General features: G+C 29.0%; 1 pseudogene across 1 annotated transcript in view; it reads right to left on the bottom strand.

The window, feature by feature from the left end:
* LOC143257786 (anoctamin-2-like) overlaps window positions 1-24,527 on the bottom strand; it is a 75,712-nt pseudogene extending 51,185 nt beyond the window's left edge. Inside the window, exons 1-12 of the transcript XR_013031997.1 lie at window positions 24,450-24,527; window positions 23,558-23,649; window positions 22,281-22,436; window positions 19,248-19,343; window positions 11,534-11,682; window positions 10,230-10,348; window positions 6,729-6,784; window positions 6,343-6,446; window positions 5,110-5,147; window positions 4,495-4,627; window positions 1,730-1,826; window positions 637-714 (exon numbers count right to left, since the gene is read on the bottom strand). The product of XR_013031997.1 is annotated as an anoctamin-2-like (transcript). The remainder of the gene's footprint in view (window positions 1-636; window positions 715-1,729; window positions 1,827-4,494; window positions 4,628-5,109; window positions 5,148-6,342; window positions 6,447-6,728; window positions 6,785-10,229; window positions 10,349-11,533; window positions 11,683-19,247; window positions 19,344-22,280; window positions 22,437-23,557; window positions 23,650-24,449) is intronic.
* Between the last annotated feature and the right edge of the window lie 451 nt (window positions 24,528-24,978).

Raw genomic sequence — 24,978 nt, 5'->3', positions numbered from 1 at the left:
ACATTCAACTGAATTCACATGCACTTGAGAAGTTTAGAATGTATTCTCTGCAAATGAATATAAAAAAAAACATCTTAAGTAACAATATAATTAAAACTCATTCTAGACTGTCAGAAAAATAAAAAAACAACATGAATCAAAATGCAGAGACTGTATTGTCAATCCTACAGCTAAAGACTCTAACACAGTAAATAAATACAGCTGCAAGTTATGTCTGTATTATTTTCTGAAGCTATAAATCCCTCTTTTAACTCCATGCCTACAGTACTTATCAATTTTAGTTGGGACAAAATAGTTTGTTTACTTTTTAAGAGTCCCGAGTTGTCAGCTTGAAAATATAATTTTTATATTTTGATTCAACTTTTCTGATGATCCCTACACCCCTTCCTAAATTAATAATTTTTAATAATAATGCACACATACACACATATTCCTGTATATAGATAAATTTCTCATTCCCACTGAATACCAAACACTGTTGCTGTGTTAAATGAAGTCTTCATTACCTATTGAACCTGTTTCTAAACATCATTGTTCTCAAAATTAGTTCTTCTTTAAATCTGAAATCTTAAATGTTCACATAACTTTAGTGTACACACCTGTATACTTCAAATTAATTCATAAATAAATACTCACAAGTAGTAACACCATAGTCCAGGAAAATATGGTGCACGGTACTCGTCTCTTCCAAAAGGAAACACATGGTTCATTTACCTGTTACAGTGTACATCACAGAAGCATTTAGAAAAACACATCAGTAAAAAACTAAGTAATAAATTTTCATAACTTGTAAGAAATAAAGTTCAAACACGTGCCCTTAGAAAAAGAACCAGAACTGATAAAAAACTGCTGTAATATTCCTTCTGAAGTTCAATTTACATTATTTTTGAAGGGGATAATAAAACCACAACTTAGATATTGGAACATGTAACTTGTTTGTTTGTTTCTTAAAAAAAGGGATAAAATGTTATGAGCTTTAAATGATTTGCTTTGTTTTGAATTTCACACAAAGCTACATGAGGGCTATCTGCACTAGTCATCCCTAATTTAGCAGTATAAAACTAGAGGGAAGGCAGCTAGTCATCACCACCCACTGCAAACTCTTGGGCTACTCTGTTACGAACAAATAATGGGATCAACCATCACATTATAATTCCGAGTCAAGTGCCTTAACCACCTGGCAGCCAATCCAGAAACTTTAAATGAAAATATTTGAAACAAGCATAAAAGTTGACATTTTAAACTTTCAATTTCAAACAATGTTTTATCAAGATCTTTTAAACTCTTATTATTCACATCTATTTTTTATACTCTATCTTTTAAACTACATGTAATGCATTTATACTGAATTATTTTTAAAAAAGTGTTTATCACCCTTTTAAAATTGTACCTTTGAAGACCATTTACTCAAAATAACTGTATTTTTCAAGCATAAGACATTTTTTAAAGTATAATAATTTTAAGAAAGAATTCATACAAAAGATACATAGCTTGTTAATTTTGTTTGATAGAGTATATTTAGTTACAGTTTTGTTGTAAAACCAATACCAAACACTTTTACTGTCATCATAAAACTTATAATCTGATAATCAACTACAACACTGTAAAATCATCATCAACAGATAGATCTAGACTTGCATGAAAACAAGACAAATGGAGGGAACAACTGGACAAAAAGTCAGATTTTGTTTTGATGTTTATTATAAATTGATAATAGTGCTGTTCTTACCCCTGTAATAAAGTTTACTTTCCTTTTCTTTACTGTTGATAACTTAGCTAAATATTCTGGCCTTGGATGTTCCTGGTGATATAAAAACAAACCACATTATGATCAAGAGTTCAGGTGAAACATCATATCTATGTGTAAAGAAATTTACATTTTTAAACATGTATTTTTGAGAAACTTTCTCAAAAGAATACCTTTAGGAAACATTCAAACATTATTTTTATAAGACAAAGTTTGAAAAGATGTTCAAAAGGAAATATTACAGAGTAGCTGTAAATATCATACTGGAAACAAACAAACTTGAAAGTCCTGAGCACCCACTCAAGGCAGGGAAACAAGGTCATTAACCCTTTCACATCAAGAAGGTCAAACTGCATATGTCACAACCTTTTACAGAGTTAAATTCAAAATTTCATTAAACTAGTTTATTATCGATGTATACAAGTAAACTTTGTATCACAATGCAATTACTGAATCAAATTTTAATAGTATTTAAGTTCTCAGATTCTTCCTTTTTCTATAATTTACATATCACCTCTCCAAGAATTGAATAATTTCATGTAAATTACTTATTACAAAGTAGTTATTTCTCAGGCAAGGCAAAGGAGGTTTAAAGAACTGCATAAGAGAAATTTGAAAATTTTCAAATGAAGTATTTTTAATCTTAACATGAAAAATCACTTTGCAATCATAACAGTCAACACTGACAACATATAATTAAAGCATTTTTATGATTACTGTCAAATTTGTCATGACACAACTAGTACCTTCAGAATCACAATAGGTATACTGCCATGGTTAAAAGTTCACGTCAAATACACAAGTCCATTGTGATAAAATTAATTACTAAGGTAAAAGTACACATTACCTCTAAAGTGTCAAAACTAGTCATATCCCAGTGGTGGGTAATTTTTTCTGAATACCTTTTCCACAATTCAAGAAATATTACAGCTGAAAGTAAATAAAAACAAAGTGATAAAGTTTATCATCACTAAGACAGATATTGCAACAGAATACAAATTATTCTTTAAACTGATATGGCTTATGATAATTAATTCAACTATTTTTGTAGGCCAAAGTGTTAGTAATAACAAACTTTGTAAAGTGTTTTCTTTTTCCCTTGAAAAGTCCCAAATTACAGACAAATATATCTCAAAGTAATAACATGCTTTTGGAATTAATTTGAAGTGTTTGATCTGAGATTTCAGTTATAGAAGTTTAAAGTCTTGAATGTGTAGCAAATTTGATGTGCTTTATGTTGGTTTGAAATTAAGGTCATTTCAAGTATTGCAGGTATACAATGTTGGACGTTTTTATGTTGAAGTAACCCTTTTGCTATGGGCATCTATTACCACACATATCATGAGGATTTTCTTAGTGAGTTACTTTCCCAAAATTCAGGTCCTTTGTAAGGTCAGTTTTATGTTACTGGATATGGTAGCATGAGCATACATGCACCCTGTCATTGTAACTTCTACATTGTTATCCAGGCACAATTGAAAGATCAATATAATAAAAATAATAAATTTATATATATACATGGTCTGGACAAGAAACGTGGCCCCCTTGAAAATGCTGATAATTTGTTATATATTTTATTAGATAACAGAAAAATGTGTAAAATGCACTTCACAAGATCTGTTCCAATATGATATCAAATAAATTAAAATTTTCAAGGGAGAGGCACTTTTTTTTTCCTCCCCTTGTATATAAATGTATAATGTTATCAAATTTAAGCTATTTTATATGAGTCATAGTTTGTAGTTATTCTAGAATGAAAAAAGGCATTATTTACATTAATTTCCTAATTGTTTATAGTGGTCAAATCTGTCAAGCCCATACAGATTTCATTAGTAAAAATAACAGACAAAACATTAAGTTTTTTTTTGTACAAACATGTCTGATAATTATGTGAAATTTGAACATTTTCTGATGCATATAAGTATTTTTAATCTTAAAATCAAAATTACTATGCATGTTGGATAGTCAACATGCTAAAAGAAAATAGGCACAAGGAAAGCATTACTTAAAATGTATTAAAACTAAATAACAAAAAATTTGATATTTTGTGTGAAAGCTCTAACAAAGTCTGAAGAAGAGAATATTATTTATACAACTTTAACATGTAAATCTATATAATACTTACCCCAGAGTGACATAAAAACAGCAACAAATACAGCAGCACCATTGTCATAAAGATGCGTTATTCTGACAAAAGTGCATGTCTGTCCTAGTTGTCCATATTTACATCCTTTTATGTCACACCGAGTACATAAAATTGTGTCTTTGTAGTACTCACAAACGTCCTCACTGTAAAAAAAAATGCAGTTTTGTTTTAAGTTTATAGAATAAACACAGTACAGCTGAACATTTAAATCAATCATAACATACAACTATCAATTTCAATGATAATGTCACATAAAATAACTGATGAACTGAAATTATGTTTGAATCAATTTGTCACAAAAATTATTAAAAATATTTTAAGGTACATTAATGGTTCCAAACATGTCAACCAATAAAAATTAATGGTTCCAATTGTTATTCTTTGCAATTATTCTAGCTACAAATGTCTTGTGTGAAAATAATTAATTAGTTAAACACTGATTAATTAGTCCAGTGATTAATCACTTTCCACATTCCATCAATTACATATCTCTAAGTAACTGATTTATCTGAGGTATAATTTAGAAAATGATCAAACATGAGTTATAAAAATAATAAACTGTTTGATAACTCTTTTAACTTTTTTCTCCCCTAATTCATACCTGTGAGCATCACCCACCAAGGTGAAGAACCCATAGAGGAAACACAGCACTCCTACTGCTGAAGCTGGGATCAGCATGCAGGTATAAAATCCCAGCCAAGCAAAGTAGAGGCCTATCTTCACTCCAAAATATTCTCCAAAAAAATTGAAAGGAACAAACAATGAAGTGATTCTTATCAAACAAAATATAGTGGATACAATAACTAATGAGGAACTCCAAAGAATCCATCCATAAGAACCTTTTTTTTTTTTATAAAGATTTGTCTCAATTTTAAACTCTGATTAGTATGAGAGCAAAGTGATTTTCATGCTAAAATTAATAAAATGTTTATATCTTTAATATTACAGTTTCCAAATTTCATTTGCATAGCTTCTAGAATCTTCTAATTGAATATCAAGTTATTTTTGGAAAATATTTATATGTCATGCATTAGTGTCTCTACCTTTACATTACATGAGCTCAGGCCATTTGTTTAACCTTGTAACCACACCAAAAAAAAAATGAAATAATATTTTTCCTTTCTAAAATCCCTGCAGAGCACAATAAAAGCTTATCATTATTTATCCTGACTATCTTCAGGCTTGTATCAGTTAAATATGACAACTTCCTACATACTAAGCCTATGTAACAACCCAGGAATCACCTTGTATAAACTAAGTTCAAATTACAGCATAAAGTTATGTCATACACACAATCTTCAAAAGTATATACATATATTGCAAATAAATTAATCTATTTCTTCATTCATATATTCTAATGTTACCTAACAAGTATTTTTTTTAGTATAATAACAAACAAAATATGTGCATAAAAAAATAACAAAATCTAGTACTTTATTGTGAATGCTGTAATTTCTTTTGTTGTCAAAGACTTAAAGTATTGATAGATGCTAACCCAAATTTTCCATGGGGCTGTTTTTCATTTTTTCCCAATTATTTATTAATTTCAAACACACAATTTAGAGCACAAACAATAATAAACACAAAGCATTCAATGTCTTATAATTATTACAATTTAACTGGTTTTCTAACTAAACATTGTGCATCAAAACACTTTCCTTGGCTGGTTAAACTAAACATAGTAATAGCAGATTTGAATCTATGTTCCGAAAAACTTAAAAGCCATCCTGTGAACGAGATGACATTATACATAAAACAGAATATTAAATATTTATTTTCTAATGGTTATCAATAATGTAATAGCAAATGTCAAAGACAGAAAGAGAGAGAATTATTTACATTTTTGAAAGACTGTATGTAAGAAACAGAGCTTTATGGGATGGCTTGGTAACTATAACTTTATGTTATGTACGAGGAAAATCTGCAAGTCTGAAAGCTGTATTCAATTTCAGTGAACCAAACACAAGTGAAAAGATGTCTAAGTTTAGCAATTTTAAACAAACAAGTGCCATCACGTGATACAGAAATGTAAACACTAAGACGTTACAAATTAAAATATTTTACTTTTGAAATTCAGAAATTAAAACTATTATATAACAGAAACATCTGATTAACTACATGCTAATACTATTAGATCTACATCTCTTTTGGTTATTACCACATCTTTATTGAATTTTGTAGCTCAATAAATATAATACAATAGCAACAAAAGAGAATTCTCTCCCTCCTATCATGACTGACTCTCCTTATATATAATTATTGTATTTAGAATGATCTCTTTCAAAACACAACTTGTAAGAATAAAACTCCAACTGAGACTCTAAACATGGCATACAAATATAAGATGTTTTTTTGGTAATTTCAATCTTTAGGTAAAACTCAAAACTTTTACCAAGTGATTTTTTATATTAAATAAATAAATTCTGTCCAGGAAATTATTAACACTCACTTGATGTCATCAAGGGGTTGCTTTTTAAATATTGTTGAAAACGAAGCCCAGTTGTTCAATAACCATTTCCTGGGAGCTTTGTCATCTGAAGAATGACATTCCCCCTAATAATACGTCAAAATAAATTATCAACATAACCATTATTTTACTGATACAGGAAGTGAAATATCAACTAATAAAAATATGTTAAAGTGTACTTTGCTGGAAAATAATATTAATAACAAACTACAGGAGCAACCCTATCACACAAATTCATCAGGTCATAAACCTGATATAATACACACTGGCTGTAGAAATAACTGTGAACAATACTTTTCACATATGAAAAATTGTACTTTATCAACATCAAGCACACTTGGAAAGAAGAATCCAATAAGTTAACTGACCTCATGTAAAGGAAAGGCAGCTTCGTAGACACGATCTTTGATAAGCTTTGTTATTCCTGAAAAAATAGGAGAAAAACACAGTATAAATACATAAGGCATGAAATATTTAAATATAAAAATATTTAATAAAACAATGTTAACAGTGATTGCAATGACTTTTATTCATCACTATATATCATATCATATATATTGAAACACACATATCATACGTAACAAACCCAAGCACACATGTCAAGTACTACAGGGTTGCCAGTGACTAAGTCTTTTTTAGTAGTTTAAGAAGCCTATAACCATATTATTATTTACCAAATTTTCACTTTCTTATTCAGATGAAATAAGGTTTCATTATACTGTTCTGCTGAACCATTGAAAACAGGATTCAAAATTAAAGCTTACAGAGAAATAAAAAAGAAACTTATTGGATTGCTAATCTAAATACTGATCAACCTTTTGGACTTAATCTAGAACCTGGAATCGTTGATCTTCGTTCACTGGTTTCATCTTTGTCAAAAAAATTATTTTTATTCTTTGCTTATTTATTCTCATATTGTGAAAGCTGAATTTACTGACACATACTATTTGTTTAAGATAATTTTTCATATAATTTTTATAAACTAATTAGTATATCTTTTTCAACCTGTCTCCAGGTGTCACCTTTACTTTACTTATAAGTGCAGTTTTAAATACACACATATTCAGCCATTTCTAAAGTAAAATATTCCTTGCACCTTTTCGCATATATTATCACCATTGGCTATATTATACTGGAAATGAGACGTTTACACAAGAACATAGAGAAATAGACATTTCTTGGAAAACCACATGATGTTCCTGATGTCACTAAACTACCTTTATTTGTATATCACTCATTTGATTACACCACCATTTCTAATTTGTAACTGAAGAAAGATCCACTTTTCAAAAGTGCTCAAATTATGGGTTTTTTATTCATTTCTATCAAGACATCTTGAACCAACATGTTTTTACAACATCTTGAATGACCTGTACAATATATTGTCCAAATAAAAAAAAAACACACACCTCCAATACTTATAGTGGGTTACAGTCTAAGAGCAGAATTAACTGACTTCTTTCCAAACTGTTTATTATCAAACGACTATGTATATTATATCACAACACAAAACAACTTGTTTTTACCTGTTACAATGCTAACAATATAGGACTGACTTAAACATTAGGAAAAGTTGCTTACTTTGTACATAAAATACAGAGTGGACCACAGCTGAAGTTATTTAAATTAACTGTGCATTGGTTTCCACTTCTGTGTGATTGTATCAGGAATACCCAGGGTTACAAAGATTTTATTTGTTTCTATTAAGACTTCTTGAACTCACATTTTTCTCACATCATAATTATACTGTTCTCATAACATCTTTAGTTTTTCACCTATGTTCTGCTATTTCTTTATTCATCAGTTAATCTGTCAATATTACAACTTCCTAAGCTTTAGACAGGAGACATTTGTTCTATGTACAGGCAGTAAAACCATAAAATTAAAAGAAGAGTATAGGGAGATGCTAAGTTGAAACTTTGAAGAAAATAGAAAGCCTAGCATTCAGAGAGGAAAAACATGTTTGTTCATTATATTTCATATTTTTCAGTTTCTCATTTCACTGCACATTGGTAATTTCATTTCTATTAGTATTACGGTTGAAAAATAGTAGATGATATGTAAAGTTTTGCCAGAAAAATATTTTTGAAAAGAAGTATTTTTTTTACTTTTTCAAATGGAAACTTTCACTCAGACTGATTCATTTTAGGCTTTAGAAATTCACAGACAGATCTTTATGAGAAATATTGATTACTTGTGTACAATACAGTTATAGCTATTAATTTTTATATTTATGAATATTATTCAGCACAATTAATTTTAGGACTAAAACTTAATCTAGTTGAAACTTATGAGATATAATCAAGTGTTAATAAGCAAAGGTAGCCAACCAATCAATCAGTACATTCTAATAATTATAGCTTCTTGTTTTCTGTGTATTAACTTATGAATATTAAACACTTCTTGTCAGTTTGCTATATAAAATTAGATTCATTAACTGTTCACATCATGTGATAAATAACAAAACTTCTAGTACACACTAATAGTCTTATGTCAAACTACATTAAAAAATACAAGTCTCTGAATTTAAATTGTAAAGTTTAATATGACAGAAAAGTTCAGGTGGACATTCCATCTTGGGATTTTATATATACATGAGAAAATAAATCAGCAGCTGGTCAGTACAAGGTCAAAACAAAATATAATGATGACAAGTACAAATCATTATAACCCAAAGGGTATTTTAAGACACAGATATTTAAGTGTTAGCCCTAAAAATACACACTGTAACTTTTAATTAACAGATTTCTTAACATGATTTCTACGAAATATTTGAGGACTATCTGTGCTAGATGTCCCAAATTTAGACTAGAGGGAAGGCAGCTAATCATCACTGCCCACCATTAACTCTTGAGCTACTCTTTTACCGATGAATAGTGGGATTGACTGTTACACTATCATGCCCCCACAGTTGAAACGCAAGCATGTTTGGTGTGACAGGAATTTAAATCTGCAACCCTCAGACTGTGTTGCAAGTGCCCTGTCCATCTGACCATGCTGGACTAAATAATTTAAGGATATATCAGTAAATCAAAAAGGTAAGCTATGCAAATTTCAGATTCTTATTTGTAATTATGTTTAGCTCATGTTTCCATCTTACTGTAAATTTTACTTGCTTGCTGTTCCTGTTAGTAAATCCTAACATGATATGGAAAAGTTACATCTTAAAACGTTTGTTATGTTACTTTTCAAAATTTAGAAGTTAAAACTGATTGGCCAAAAAATAAAAGTGAACGAAACACAATATTTATTAACATAGACTTTCCATAAAAGTGTGTGATTCATTTTTGTGTACAACACGGGAGGCAGTTGTGGAACAAGCACTTTGAATCACTCACAGAAGAGGTTGCAGCAAAAGAGAAAACAATTTATGAAAGCTAATTTGTACTCAAAACTGAAATTTGTATCACCACTTGTATATGATGGTACTTTGTGTAAAACTTTTTTACAAGTAAACATGATGAACTACCTTTCAGAATAGTTGGAAGATTTACAGAAATTATTACAAAGTCAATTTAAAAAGTTTGCTTTGTTTGGAAACTTTTTTTTATACTTTTAGCACCTCTCAGAAAAAGCTACCTACATGCATATTAATTATTATAAACTCATCACTAAATGTTATCATTTTGAAATACAAGGTATAAGTATGATACATAAAAGAATTTCATATTTTATAAAAGTAATAGAAAAAAATCAGTTTTCTCTCCCAGATAATCTAATGACTCAGTTCATAATGAAGAAATATATTTTCAAAAAGTATAAATTTAGCTTAAGAATTTTTTTCAGTAATTCTAATGCACAGTAAATTATACAGAAAGGAAACTAAATACATATTATGTTAAAATATAGTGTGTTTTTTTTTCACTTGCCAAATGCATAAGATTCGTTTGTGTTGTTACTGAATCTTTTTCTCTTCAAAATGAAGTCCACAATTTGAGCACGTTGGGCTGGATTGAAAAAATCTTCTTTTTTCTCTGGAACATCAAATCTTTAACAAGACCAGTAAAAATAACTTTTACACAAATGTGAACACACATGAACAAAATATTTTTAAAATTACAAACCTCTTTCATCTGTCAGAGCAACAAGTCACATTTAAAAAGTAATTAACTATTAGAGTTCCTTAAGATGTATAACACAATAAATAATAATACAGATGTAGTGACATGACAATACTCTTTTCTTACTGGAAACCTTTACTGGGCCAGTAAAGGATGCTATGATTTATGTTATTTATCTTATTCTGATGTGACATTACATGCACTATTATATAGATCTTACTTGCCAATCTAAAATGTTTAATATAGAAGCTGATGAACCATACAGGCTTAATAATAAAGACAAATCTTTTGTTAAATCTAAAATACTTTCTAACCAACTTTACAAATAAAAAAAGGATAATTTTGATTTATTTTAATGGTTACAAGATTGGTCATACTGACAAACCTCATACAGAGTTTGGGTAGAATAATACAAAATACAGTCTAGTTTTACTGACTAAAATGTTTTAAGTTTATTTACGATGTTTAAATTTAAATTTCAGATGATTTACGTTTTTAATCTACATGATAATCACTTTACACCCACAGTAGTCAATTTTCTGATTCCACATATTCACAGACTCTTGCAGTGAAAGAGACTTCATTATAAATTATGTTTTTCTCAACAAATGATTTAATGATCATTCACAGTTGATGAAATTTTTATGAAGATACACAAAACGTATTAGAAATTATTGTGGTGAAACTATAAAGATAAATTTGGAGTCACAAACTTGGCAGATTCAACCAAGCCCACAGTGAAAAGAAATGATGGTAATGATTTGACTCACTATCTGTTGTTTATGGGTTCAAATCCCTGTTATCCCAAAACATGTTCATACTTTTACCTATTGGGATGTTGTAACATTAAAATCCATTTCACTCTTTGTTAATAAAAAAAGTAGTTCAAGAGTGGGTAGTAGGTGGTTCTAAGTAGCTGTCTTCTCTTTGGTATGTCACTGCTAAATTAGGGATGACTAACACAGTTAGCCCTTAAGTTGCTTTGGCCAAAATACAAAACTAACCAAACATTAAAAAATATTAAAACACTCAATGTACAGAATATCACCTGACTAAAATTAACAAAGATTTGTAGCAAATAAAATCCAGAAAGCCCAAACATGTGTACTTACAAGTATTCCCTAGCTCTTCTATATTCAGTTGTAAACTGTTGCCTCTTTGATGTTTTGGAGGCAAAGAGGTGTGAAATTGAATGACAAACACCACTTATACCTCCTTTTAATTTTTTTTCATTACCCCTTGAAAGCTGAAACTCTGGTACCTAAAAGAAATACAAAAATAACATTTTTAAACTGGTGTATGATTTTAAAAATGCTGAACTCCTCAAAAATACATGTGAAATGTATAACAAATTTATCACAACATAATTTATAACCAGTAGAAAATCTGTTAAAAAAACTGATACTATTCTTCAAAAGAGAGAGAGAGAAAGGAAGGAAAATATAATATCACAATAATTTATGTTTGAAGCAGGATATACTCAGTGTGTCATTGAGAAAATATCTCACTGTCTCTGGCTCTCTAATTAGCTAAATTTATCAATTATCTGTAAGATCATATGGGATGAATCATACTTTAATCAATTATTTGTATTCTAGACTTTCTATTGGTTATAAATTTAATAGGACTTAGCCTCAGAAAAATGTATCAGCAATTTGTAAATTTGAGCAAGTTGAAGGGCAGGTGTGGCAAGAAGTTCTTCCATCTTCATTGGTTGCTCTGTAGTTCCATATGATTGAAGGATATAAGATAAAGATTTAGAAGATTAATGACATTTTACATAACATTTCATAGTTTAAGGGGGAAGTTCAAAAGAGGTCATAACTAAAGAACAAATATTCAAATTCTCACACTAGGGTAATTTAAAATTGTTTTTAAATATTTTCTTATATTATTAAGAACTAAAAAATATTTATATATTAAAAGCTGCATTATCATCTATGGTTTGTTGTCAAGTTTGTTCGTACATCATGGTAGTTAAGTGGTTTAATTATATTTTGAATCTAAATTAAAAAAAGTCATGACACGTTAGTTTAACCAGTCTGTGTGCTAAAAGTTCATACATCCCAAGTGTCTTGTTTGGATCATGAAAGGCATCAACCAATGTACTTATAGTTTTATTTGGACTATACTCTGTCCTTAAATACAAAATGATTAGCAAGTGTACTGCAAGTGATTCCAGTGCCAGCGGTAAGCCAAAAAACTGCGAGAAAAGCCTTCTCAGTTACAACAAAACTGGAAACCATCAAGAAGTTTGATGAAAGCCAAAGACTTACTAAAAACTCCAAAGCATTTAAGTTCTCACCATCAACTACAGCAACTATCAAGAAAGAGAAAATTATCCAAAATGCTGAGTCTTCCATACGTGCATCTGTTAAGTTACTAAATCAGTATTGCCTGAAGATAATGGATAGCAAATGCTGACTTGACAGATTAAAAAAAAAGAGCATAATTTACACAGCCTACAGGTGGTAAGTGCTGACAAGGAAGCAACATCAATATGCCAACCAGTTTTAAAAGATATTATTGAACAAAGAGGACATATGACCCATCAGGTTTTCAACATTTGAAAGACTGATCTATATTGGAAGAAGATGCCAGACAGAACAGGTTTAAACAACAAAAACAAATTTTGAGGATTTGTTTACAACTTTTCTGCCCTGCAGTAGAGAGATGTTTCTCTATGGAAAATGCTGCCCATAAATCACTAGTGGTTGATGACAAATCACAAAATCACCCTAACAACCTAATTTACATATCAACAAACATTTCTGTGGAGTTTCTTCCTCCAAACACCACTTCATTGATCCAACCTATAAATCAATACATCATAGCTTCTTTTAAAACATATTACTTGTGACAAATCTTCAGATAAATGATCAGGGGCAGTGGATAGCAACAGAAACACCTAAATCAGAAGTTTCTGGAAACCATTGAACATCAAGAACGTGAAGAGGTTACAACCTCCAATATGAATGCAGTTTGGAAAAAAAAAAAAAAAAAAAAACTGGCTAAAACGTGTGCACAATTTTCAACCTCTTGTTAAACAAAAATCACATCAGTTTGGATTTTAGTGGAATTGAAGAGCAACTCATCAATGACTTACTGAAATCATACTATAAACAAATTTCCAATGAAGAACTGATAAAACACTGACCAAAATTAGCTGCTTATGAATAGAAAGATGACTAAGAACCAGAATAACAATTGTTTTTAAAACAGAAAAAGCTGCCAAATTGATTTTTACTATTTTATCAAACTGTCAAAATCCAGACCAAAATTGTGATTGAACCCTTAATAATTGAACACAATGTTTAAAATGCCCTAATCTTGTATAAAGAACTTTACAGAGATAAAAAGTGAGCATGCTAGACAAACAGCATTGGCAGCATTCTTCAATCAGTCTACACCACTGCTTCCTAGCCACGATGATGTTGACACTCCCACTAGGTCCAGCATGGCCAGGTTGTTAAGGCACTCCACTCGTAATCGTAATCCGAGGGTCGCGAGTTCAAATCCCCATCATACCAAACATGCTCACTACTTCAGTGGTGGGGGCATTATAATGTGACAGCCAATCCCATTATCTGTTCATAAAAGAGTAGCCCAAGAGTTGGCAGTGGGTGATGATAACTAGCTGCCTTTCCTCTTGTCTTACACTACTAAACTTGGGACAGCTAGCACAGATAGCCCTCATGCAGCTTTGTTTAAAATAAAAAAAACAAATAAAATTAAAAACATTTGATTATAGTAATAATTACACCATTTTCTTTTAATTAAAATTTAAAAAATATCATTCATAAATAATTTCAATATATTTTGCAAACTACAGGAATTAATACTCAATGTTAGATGTTTCTATGATAATATTTTCCATCAAAGTTATCACGGTTTTTAAACACGCAAATTCTTACAAGCTATGTATTTTTACTCAACAAATACAGGAAATAACTAAAGGAATTAATTTCACAAGTTTCAGATTTATATTTCTTCCAACTTCAATATTTTACACAATAAATCTTTGCATATTAGTTGTGTTTGTGAAAGTCATGATCAGAGTTCTAAACACTATAAAACATATCTGCCAGAATTTACTTTGGGAAAAAAAAAAAAAAATCAAAGCATATTATTCTATATTAACAAATAACAGTTTGGTTAAACAACATTACAAGATTTCACAGACAGAGCTCATATGCTCACTCTAATGTTTCACAAATGATGTTTCCCCTATCACAAGGCAAACACCATATTTTTTCAACATTGTTAGAAATCCAATAACCTTTTTTGCCACCAATAACACGAGTAACAGTTTTACAAAATAATAAAACTTTTTTCAAATCTTTCACACATCATGCAACAGATTCACTGTTATGCATTTGTTCTGATGCCTACATTTCTTTCAATTTGATGGTTGTAGTGTATATTGTTGGATGTGTATTATGCAAGCCCCAGCTGTTTTCTAACTTTGTAGAAGATTCTTGAGAGTAAGAATCAACAATATTTGTTTTACAAAAATGCTTACACATATTTAAAAATGGTTTAACATTCAAGAATATCTCCTTAAACCATATAAATCGATGCACCAAAAGGCAGAACAATTTTTTTTATCACTACAATCAGTGCACTGCAAGCCACAGAAGCTATAATTGTGATTAATACTTATTAATCAGAAAACTATAGAATTTGATCAGGAATGTTTATAGATACTGAACATCACAACCTGTTTAACTTCAGTGAATTGAGTTATGGCATTAGTATATTTACAAGGACATTAAATATCTTTTGTGTGTATCAATCTTGTTGACAAATGACAAATTTAATACATATCAACACTTAATTAACATTTAAATTAAAATTTCCAGCTGTTTGAAATTGTAATACATTATGTACATAACATGATAAATTGGAGACTGATCTGAGATAAATTACAATACATAACAATCAACAATATAATTTCTCTAAAATTAATTTTAAGGTAATAATGAATCACTGTTATATTGCAGCCACGATTAGCTTTACTTCTCTTTAATATCTTACTATATATAATTAAAGCATGTTCTTTACATGGTGTATTATTACAGTACTAACAGTAATTTTGTTGTAGTAAATGTATTTACCATTAGTACTACATCTTGTCCTTAGTCATAATAATAATAATGATGTTAGCTTTCCAGCTACTTCTTATAGTTTCACTTTATTCATTACTTCCTGTACTTACACATTACATCAGTAAAGATATAATGAAACACACATGTGCAGCCACAGTGAAGTAATGTTCTTGTTATCAGAGTATTTTTATTTGAAACTATGTTCTGCAATAAAGAAATAGCTCTTGCATAAACTTTTTTCTAATTTATTGAATCTTGAATGCAGCACAAAGTGGAGAATTGTTTTATGGATTTTTGTGGTACCAATACAAGTTAGTTTGTTTTATAAATCTATTTTTATTAGCACTAGTTTTGTCATGACATTTTAATCATAAAAATTAATTTATATTGCTAGCTTATTATACGGAATTAAGCCTATCCTAAATCACCTAAGCTAATTATTATCATGAGTTATTACTGGAATTACAGCCAAGAATATCACTAACAAACAACAATACTCAACTGACAACAACAAAGAGATTACAAGCAAAAATGTAAAACCGTATATTTAATTAGTAATATCTATTACTGAGTTGATTTTCATCGGTTTTATGTGGACAGCTGCCCTGTATCAGATATTCAAATTAATTACATAATGGTCTTGACTTTGTTGTAGCCTTCTGTTAAAATATTGTATCACAACAATAGTTTTTATCACACCAACTCCACATTATACTGTTGACATCCTCCTATCATCCCTTCCTTGTAAACAGTGATGATGTAACACTGAATAAGTTCCCACCAGTTGAATGTATTATGCTACATAGCAATTAGGGATGGTACAAGGAGTGACAGTGGTCTTTAGAATAATGTTGACTCTTTTTCTCATTATCATATATATATACCATATGTTTCAGCAAGAAAAAAACATGAAGTCAAGCTTATCATTTGAAACATTACTTTTCACCAAATTAGAGCAGTTTATTCGAAATCAGCTCCCCTCATCAGTAACCCCAGAAAAGTAAACTAAACTCCTTGCAGTAGGGGACTGTAATTTATATGACTGAATTTTCCTTTATTCACCACAATACACCTACATTTGTAAACATATTTAAAGAATATAAGTGGTATTTAGCACTAGTTGCTTCAGAATGAATGAAAGTCATTACAGTAAAAAAAAAAATGCTTAAGTGCAAATATAACGAGTTATCTCCTTAATCACACTTTAAGAGAAAGATCTGCATGTTAACGCTCTAGTATGATGAGACAGATTTGAATTACAGCACTGTACCTAAAATGATTAACTTTTACACATTTGGTTTATGGCAAATCAATGGTCCTTTGACAATATTAAATGTCATGAGTATACTTACAGAACAGACTCAAGAATGTTTGTCAAAGCCCTTTATGAAGAAGAATATTGATACGGAATGCTTTTAACGAAACACAGTTCAAATAATTTGACAGTGCAACACAGCCATGAAAGGATTTACTAAATACACTCGAGAAATACATCACAGTCCTCTGTGAGGAAAGATGTTTATACAGAATATTTAGAGAAGCAAAACAATTTAAAACCTTTTAAAATCCATGAAAGAATTTGCAACAATACATTCAAAAACAGTAACAAGCTTCAAAACCACATCCCAAACAAGTACAGAGCAAACTTAAAAATTTGGCTTAGGAAAATGTACCCTTCTACTCTAAAGATAATAAACAATGATATGAAGTTCATGAAAGTTTAAAAGTATTCAGCCATACCACAAAATCAATGTCTAATTACATGCAAAAGATGCAGTAATGCTGGAATTAAAGCAATTTTCCATTCAATAACATACCCATTATGTCCTTTAATTCAGAACCAATAATCATCATAAACTAAGTTTTTTGAAAGCCAATGTCCACACCTTCATCTGTTATTAATAAAATCTTTCTACTTAAAAAATAAATCATATACAAACAAACTTAACATAGATGCTACATTAAGAGTTTTTATCTCAAATCTATCCATATCTTAAATCACGGCTTTATATTGTTTCACATAACTTAGGTGGCCAGTAGTTGTTGATTCAACATTATAAAGATTGTATTAAGTGTTGCAATAACACTAAAGAAAAAACTGACAACATTTCAATTATTTGAAACACTTCTCAAAGATATTAATATAATTATATTTATTTTTATACATTCTTGTTCTAAGGAAGACATTTATAGGCACTGATCTTTAAATTTTGCTTCCAAAATTTACATTAATCTCTAAAATGAAAGGACAGCAAGAAAGAACACTTTTTCTAACTTATGATTCATCAGAATTCACGTATATCAGTATTTTATGCTCTATCTGACGTGTAATATTTCAGGATTGATGTATAGAAAATATCAAAGGAATAGTATAACAACACTATCATTTTTAAAATAATACAAGAATGTTATAATAATCATTTTAATCCAAACAAAAATGCACAAATTTTGCCAAACATTTTGAAAATTATTTCAAACTGTCACTGCTATAGTTGTTATACAATCAGTAGTTAAGTTTTATAGCTGACAACTGTGTGCAAAAAAATTGTGGAACAAATAAAACTCATTAATATTTCATAAAAGTAATTGATCCTGTAATGTATATGAAAAAAAAATTAGCAAACTATAAAAGCTGTGATATATCTTTTACAATTCATAAGTTAGTACTGTTCCATTGACCTCTTCATTACACATACATTTAACATTAAGATATCTCAGAAGCAGCAAAGACTGGGAATATAACCACTATGTGGAATTTCATGAAGAAATTTTTCATGTCACATTAAACTGTAAATTGTTCTTAATTAGTTGATTATAGATTCCAAATTAAGAGTATGTAAAAACAGGATTTTAAATCCATCTTTTGTATGTAACATTTCTGTGCCAACACAAACATTTTTTCAACACAAGGATTTATCAACCAGGATGGATGTGATGGTAGACAAAAATACCCTATCCAAATATGTAATATTTCTTTTCTACAAAATGCAACATTTAAGACATAACTGGTTTCAACTCCCTTGATATGTTGCTTTAAAATTATCTCTTCACAAATGTCTGTAAATGCTAAGAATTTATTTGCATTTTACTTTACTTAATCCAAAAATGAGAAAATCAAAAGCTGTTCTCTTCTAAACACCATTTCAGTGTAATCACAAAATCAAATTAAAGAACTACTTCCAGTGGTGGATTAACAACATGTAGTGTCACACAGCTGTTGAACATCATTTAGGAAGGAACATCACAGAGTTTTATGGTCATGCAAAGGAAACAAACTTACTTAACACATTCCACCAGACAAAAAGGGAAATCCATGAATTTACAAAGAAATAATTGTATAACAACTAAATACAGTAATAGTACAATAACTTCAGCTCTGATTAATATCAGTGATACAGTGTTTTGTTTGAAGATACTTTTTATTCACATCATAAATATACTTAACTTGTGTAAATTAATTAATTTATTTAATATTTTTTAGTTCAAACTTGCATATAGTTGAAGACAATTTGAAGTAGAATATACAAAGTTGAAAAAGAATAATTACATAAATATTTGGTTATAATTAATACAGTACAAGTTTTCAACATAATTCTAAACACTGGTAAAACTTCCATCACATTTTCGTCAGTCTCATAAAAAGCTTGCATATCTTTACAAATCAATGAGCAAATACTCATTGTAAACTGTATAACAAGCTATCATTAAATCATCTTACCTCCTTAATCGGCATTTTCATCTTTAATATTTCAGCATATCGAGTTAAAACTTCCCATGGGGCATGAATTTTGACAAAGTTTACACCAACAGAGCACTATTGAAAGATAAAAAATAAGATGTAACCTTACAGAGGTTTTCTTATTATCTATTTTCAATTCAAATGGTATTGTGAGTAAAAATATAAATAAATATATGATTTAAAACATATTTCACACAATTCAAAAAGTTTGAAAATTTTAAGATAATAGTCCAAAAATATGTTTTTCAGTAATATAAATAACTTTTTTTCATATTTTAACACTCTTACCACGAGCTCAGTACAATCAACTTGGTTTGTGGCCCCAAACTGACCTTTAGTTTTCATATTGTGACTCAATGTTTTTATGTAACTTTGAAATTTCACAAGCTTTCAGTGAACATTACCAGATTTTTGAATACAAACACCAGAAATAAATCAAAGTATTGACTGCTCCAAGTGGTTATTACAAAAGATAAAAAATAATTTCCTTCATCTGAAAATTATCAAATTTCATTTGTGTAATCTCCAAAACTTCTTGAATAAATATCAAAAGTTTTTCTCAATAAAACTTCATATTCTATCTTCTATTTTCTCTATCCTAATTCTCCATGCATTTTTTTCAGTTTGACACTCCTCATAAACACCATGATAAAAAAAAAGGAAACAAATCAAAATTATCATTATGTTCTTTCCATAATGACTGCAAATTGTAACAGGAAACTATGATTTTATCAAAAGTAGCTTAAATATTGTGATAATATAATTTCTACTGAAATATTTTTGTTTTATTGCTCTTTGAACTGTGTCTAACTAATAATTCCACCACAAAAGTTGAAAATCCCATGACAAAGTGTATCATATATTACATGATCAAATAATGTAACTCATGAACTACTCACAAGCATACCTTGTGAAGCATTTGTAGTACCATTGTTATTTTTCTCTACCTTACCAAATTAAACCTTCTTCAATTTAACAACTATCTACTTTTTTTACATTTTATTTACTTTCATTATAATGAATAAAAAATAGATGTGAAAAACAAAAAATTACAGTACTTCACTGGATCTTCAAATTTTTTGTTTTTGACAAAATTTAAGCCTAGTGTTTTGTATTAGTAGTATAAACAGGCTAAAAATTTTTGATTTGTTTAATTAATGCACTTACATACACAAAATAATAAAACATGGAAAACAAACAATCTCCTACAACTATCACAATTTCTCTGGCTTTCCACCTATGAGATAAAATTTCAGGTAAGCTCATCAAAATGTTTCACATGGAAATAACATTTGAACTGGAGGGAAAATAAACAATTCTCTGAAGAAAAAAAATGAAGTAATATAATATATAATTTGTTAGATTAAATCTTTGACTTTTTATTGCATATAAATAAATATAGTTTATGACATCAGAAAGAACTACTGGTAATTTGTGAAAGAAAGAATGTGAGAGGCAGGTGTGGTAAGTGGATCTGATTTTCTTATTTATGGCTCTGTAAATTAATTATATTGAAGGCTTTAAAATATGCTTTGCTTGAGCAATAACTATGTTACAACAAATAATTTCTACATCTACTTTTAGGAGAAGAAAATAAATAAGAGAGGAGACAAAAACTAGACGGTAAATTACACAATTTTCATACTATGGGAGTTTGAGGATTTTTTTAAAAGTATTTACTTATAAAATTAAGAATTTAAAATTTATGTAATATTAATATTTTAATTATTAAACATCTTTTGATTTCATGTTTATTCATATACAATGATATTAAAGTGAGATAGTTACACTTTAAATATAACTGTGAAAATGTGACATAAGCCCTAAGACCTATCCTCAGGATGAGGAGTAACCAATTTACCACATGCTATATTTCATTTATTTTTAATTCTTTTATAACAGCCCATAAAAGGTCTCAAAAGGAGAAAACTTAAATGCACTAATCACATCATGTTATTACTTTATTATTTAAAGTCAGCTCTGGTTCTATATTTTAATACATTAAAGAATTGATTAAATAACATATGAATATCATGGTTCACACAGTAAAAGATGTTTCTAGTGTGGTTTCTACATCATATTTTTGTTATGAGTACAATGTTTGTTTGTTTTAGAGCAAAGCCACATTGAGCTATCTGCTGTGTCCACCATAGGGAATACAACCCTGGATTTTAGTGTTATCACTAAACTTATCACTATCCCACCAGGGGAACAAAAGCAAGAATGAGCAATATGTGATTTCTTTAACGTACTTTTGTCAAATATTATTAAGTTAAAAACCGTTTTTGGGTAAAAATTCATTTCCACAGCAAACAGAGTATATACAACTTAATATATTAATTTAAGCTTAACCTAAATCTCCTTAGCCTAATAAACCTTATAAAATATTACTAGGATTATAAGTAAAATTATTAATAAAAACAGGTTACCCAACTCTTCACGTAACCATTGTAAATATTTTTGTGATACAGTATACCATTAGACAGACCAGTGTATCAAGCTTGTTACATAATTTGTTGATCTATGCACAAAGCTATCTTTTATCTTAAGAAATTACTAAAAACAAATGTTACACTAATAATTATAGCACTAGCTTTAAATATTTCATATGAATAAACTCTTGAAATGAATACTTTTTTTTCTAAGTACTGGTAGTTTGTTAAATATATGATGAACTATTTAAAGTTAACAACTAAAGAAAAGGAATATTTTTGTAATATAAATATAAAACAAGTCTGAAAAAAGACACATTAAAAACACAACAATGAAAGATACAGCAAAATAATAGCTTTGCAAATAAGCAAAAACTCTGAAGACTTGCATTTATTACTTTAACTACATGATATGAAAATAAATCTTGTAACCAAACACACAATGTTACTTTAATTACATTTTATATTATCATAAATATTATGTTTCGTACTTTATTTTCTTATGTAAAACAAACACCTGAACCATCTGTTAACAATTCATCATGAAATAACAAATATGTAATGAAAAAACAACATTTACTTGATGAACATGTTCCAGTTCAAGCCCTTCGTCCTCCAAATTGGCTTCAAAAATTTGTCTAATATTTCTGTGAGGACCACTGTCCTTCTCTGAAGATGGCTTGTAAACCAACACAAAGTCAGTTTGATGGTGTTCATCATCAAACAGAGAAGGTTCCTAGTTAATACAATTCCAAAATTTTATAACTCTAATTAGGTTTTTATTTCATCTAAACAAAATCATTATTGGTTTGTCTGAATGTTTTGTTTCTTGTTCATAATGAAAATAATTTAATATATACATATACACTTGATCTTTTCTCATCTATCAAAAGTGAATCTGTATTTATAAAAAATTATTAATAGGCTTCTAAAGGGTATATAAGCACATTTACTGAAATATCCTAGTGACAGTTTGTAATTTCTGTACATGTAAAGCTCACGAGCTGCATAAATGAATAAGTTTTCTTACCACAGAACATGGGGAAACCTCCCCTAAACTTACTCCCACCCAAAAAACTTTGTTCAAAATTTAAGGGTTTTATTTCTAAATGATAACTTTTGTAATAATAAATAAGGGGCCCTTAAAACAGGACCATTTTAAACATACTTCTAAAAAAAGATCTTTGAATATAAAACCAGACAATGTTTATAGACATAGTGTGTCTTTAGCACAGGAATCTTTTGCACCACAGAATTCACCAAATACAATTCTTCCCCTCGAGAAAAAAATTTTGAAAGAAAATCTTTAAATGTTGCAGAATAGTTTATGATTTTGAAGAAAAAAAGCATTTAATTTCAGTAATTGATGCAAAAAAATTACATCATGTACATCAAACCTGTCATATTAATTCCCTTGATAAAAAACAAGACATGTTATATACACAAAAAGGGCACAGTAAATATTTATATCATGAATAAATATACAAAATATAATCATATCAAAATTACACTAGTGTTCTATATATATATATAAAATGCTGGAAAGAATCAAGCCAACTTAAGGTGTATATAAGACACATTTATTCCACCATTCAATACCTCAATTATTGAACTACTTAATTCACATGACAGTTGTACATTAAAAACTGTTTATAAGATTTGATTTTTTTACATACACCATTAGAACTTTAAAATACAAGAAATTTGAATATTTGTTGATGTTTTTAAGTAAAAAAAGTTAGCAACGTAACTATTTTGTAATGACAAAACAGGAGAAGTGCTAATAAACATGCATCATGTAATAAATAATAAACAGAATCATAAACTCTTTTTAACTATTGAACAATGTAATAATACCTCTGTGGATTCCTCAATCTGAATATCAATTTCACTTGATATTGATGTCATATCTTTAGCACTTTCATAAGTGCTCGACTCAGACTCTGAATCTAACAGAAATAATAATAATAAAAACCATTAAAGAATACACAAAAATGGTAATTTTTTAATGTTGTTCACTGTTGAAATTAAAAGTAAATTGTAAGGAAAATCTGGTTTTCTTATGTCCAAATGTTTTTTACTTTTCAAATATTAACCTTCAAAATGAACAAACAAACACTACCTACACTAACCAGTCTTTTATATCTGCCAGGTTACGTTTTCAATGAGATAATGACAAACTGTAGTTAGTGACCAATCAATCATAAAAATGGCTCTAAATTAACTGTTTGTTGAATATAATCTCCTGTTAGCTGTAAATCGTTTTTTAGATATTTAAAAAAAAATCAGACTCAAAACAATTATAAATGTCATTTAACTACAGTGTCTCTACAAATATTTGATTTGCCGTTCGTCACGTGAGTTATACCAGTTTCAGAGAATTTCACCACTAATGATTTAGCCTCGACAAGCGCAAATTGAGGGGTTAAATTCCCTAAAACTGGTATAATGTTTCAACAAGTGGTGAATGAAATGAAAGATCTTACTTCATATTTATTATTTTAAATCCCTCTGGTAAGTAATTCACAAGAATAAATTAAGCACATTTTATGTACATATAAAACATTTTGTAGAACAGACAAAAGCACATTTTTCTTTAGAAACTAACAGTTGAAATGATGATATTAAATCAAAATTATTAAACACATATATAAAATGACAAGAAAAACTTGTACCATTACAACATGGAAAACATGTTTCTTTTTCAATATTTGTCTTGAAATATTTAATATTCTTATTCTGTACTTACCTGCTAAACTTCTTTGGCCTGTTTCAACATCAGGCCCTTCTCCACTCATTTTCTTAATGTTGAACAGCTAATCTGGATAACCAAATGTGACATTTACAGAAACTTTAAGACACACTACACTTGCTAAATGTAACCATATATTATTCAACCAAATTACACAGTTATTTGAGAATTATTAGATGTTTTAAAACACAAATCTAGCATTGTAGAAGACAAATATTAACCAGATATTGAATCAATATCAACATGTATGATAACAGACTGCAACAATGATTTGCATTTAACTTGATAAAACCATGTCAACTATCTTTACATAAAAAAGCACTTTGATAAGAGACATCACATACATTAATGACACTTGTGTTAAGAGGTTTCATATAGGAATATTTTTAAAAAATGTTTTTGATTTATTCTGTTAAAAAAGGTTGGGTAAATTTAACATCATATTTGTACAAATTATTATAATTTCAGAGATTAAAACTTTTTTGTGTGCAAAAGTTGTGCTATTTAAAAACAAACTAAAACTGAT

Source organism: Tachypleus tridentatus, chromosome 7 (genome assembly GCF_004210375.1).
Source record: "Tachypleus tridentatus isolate NWPU-2018 chromosome 7, ASM421037v1, whole genome shotgun sequence".
Classification (NCBI taxonomy): domain Eukaryota; kingdom Metazoa; phylum Arthropoda; class Merostomata; order Xiphosura; family Limulidae; genus Tachypleus; species Tachypleus tridentatus.
This window is presented reverse-complemented; position numbering and strand designations above follow the sequence as displayed.